The sequence below is a fragment of the Carlito syrichta genome, unplaced genomic scaffold (assembly GCF_000164805.1).
Source record: "Carlito syrichta isolate Samal-C Ts95f unplaced genomic scaffold, Tarsius_syrichta-2.0.1 Scaffold312194, whole genome shotgun sequence".
Taxonomy (NCBI): Eukaryota; Metazoa; Chordata; class Mammalia; order Primates; family Tarsiidae; genus Carlito; species Carlito syrichta.
In genome coordinates this window covers 256,904-259,200 of record NW_007256290.1, presented here as the reverse complement: position 1 = coordinate 259,200, position 2,297 = coordinate 256,904, and positions in this window count along the sequence as shown.

Genomic DNA, 2,297 nt, shown 5'->3' with positions numbered 1-2,297 from the left:
AGGCTACTTGGAAGGCTGAGGCAGAAGGATCACCGGAGCCCAGGGGGTCGAGGCGGCGGTGGCCGGGAGCAGCCACTGCACTCCAGTCTGGGCGACCGAGTGAGACTCCAACTCAAAAAAACAAACAAACAAAAAAACCAACCAACAAACAAATCTAAACCTTCATCTGCTTAGAGTTGAAGCTTCTCAGAGTTCTCTGTTTTGGCCCACAAATCTTCTGACTGACTTTATTCACACTCATGATTTTAATTACCACCTATAAGTTGATGACACCCAAATTTATATCTCCATCCCAGATGTCTTGCAAGTTTAAATGATAATAAATAACACACATACACATATATTCAAAAGCCTATTGCATATCACCTGGGTGTCCCAGAGACACCTCAAGCTCCAAATGTCAGAAGGTATAATCGTCTCCTATCCATCCTGTCTACACGTTGGCCTTTGAGTTTCCTGTTGTAATTGGCACTATTTCCTCCCCACTTCTTAATCTCTCTTAAATACTGTCTCCATTTCCAATGTCTCTAAGCGTTTAAACTCACATTCCTTCCCCAGATGGTTAAAAGTCTTTTCAGTGTTCTCTGTCACTACCTTGTCCCCTTTACAGATACAGGTTTGCTGTTACATCTCTGCCTAAAAGCTTTCAGTGGCTTCTTTTCAGGACAGAGTTTGAGTCTCTCATTCTTTTGGCACTTGGGCCCTGCCCACCCCCTGGTTGTATGTCCTACTTGACCCTGTTAAAAATTCTTCATCACAGCCCATAGAACTACTTACAGTTTCCTAAGCATGTTAGCCTGTTCCCTCTTCTTGACTCTTCTTCCTTCAGACCCCTCCTTTGCCACAATTACTTCTGTTCATCTTTAAGATTTAACTCAAGTGTAACCTCCAGAAGTTCTCCAAAACTCCCCAGTCTGGTGTGTTAGACCTACATATGTGCTGTCAAACATAGAGCTGCTTTCTCTGTGCCTACAGTAAGTCTTGGTTTGTGTGCCAGCATCTCCTATCAGACTGGAAGTTCCTGGAGGACAGGAACCATGCTTTTTATGTTTTGCTTCTCCAATACCTGGTTCTCAGTAGTTATTTAGTAATAATTTGAATAAACGAAGAAAATACCACAAAGTGAGGGCTGGCATGGATGGACCTACCAGTAAGTTCTGTTGGCATATAGTGATGGGGAGAGATCCACATGGCTCTGACAAGTTAAGGAAGGCTTCCTGGTGGAACCTTTGTGGAGTTCAAGGTGGCCAGTGTATATGTGTGTGTGCGTGTGTGTGTATTGTCTTTGTGAGTAGTGTATGTTCATGTGCCATGTGTATGCTTATAACTCACACCTGGGCAAGAAAGTATTGCTTTAAATCTTTATATATGCTACTATATACTCTATCCTTCCCTGGCTCCTATAACAAATTATAGAGGAAAAAGAGACACTTTTCCTGGCTGTGTATATTTGCAGTCCCAGTGAGGAAAGAGTTACAACACTTACTGGTAATCTTTGTGCCAGGCACTCTGATGGGAGCTTTGCATATATGATGTCTATTTGAACACACAGGATCACACACAGGAGGCAGTGATCAAGAACATGGACTCTGGAACCAGACTCCCTGGGTACAAATCCTGGCTTTGCCACTTACTAGCTGTGTGAATTGGGGCAGGTTACTCCGTGTCTGTGTTGAGTTTCTTTTGTGTCTCAATTTCTTGAACAGTAACAGAAAAAACAGTATTACCTAGTTGCTAGAGCTGAAGTTAAACTTAAATAAAAGAATCTATGTAAAGTGCTACAGTGCCTACAGAGAGTAAGGGCTCAGTAACTAGTAATAGTGGCAATAATAATCATAATACTAATTATTATTTTAATTGTCATGACAAACATGCAAGGAAACTGAGGCTCAGAAAGATTAAGTAACTTGCCGAGGGCCACCCACGTAATAAGTGGCCTGATGGGACCCAGGTCTTGTCTGATCCAGCCTTCTCATCTCACTGCCAGCTTTTTTTTTTTTTTTTGAGTCACCACCTGCTCTCGCTTCCTGCTCTACACACACTCACATGTACAACCAGATACCTAGGAACACAGATGCCCACAGGTGTGGATTTGCTAGGTACAGTGTAACATCATAGTCACTGAGGGAGGAGGAGAGGGGGTGGATGAAGACTGAGATATTTTTTAGTGATTAGCAATCTTGAAACTGGGAAGATTGAGTCAAGCAGACTTAAAGAGGAAGTGTGGCTGGGCTCAGTATCTCAGCCTGTAATCCCGTGCCTTTGGGAGGCTGAGGTGAGTGGATTGCCTGAGCCTG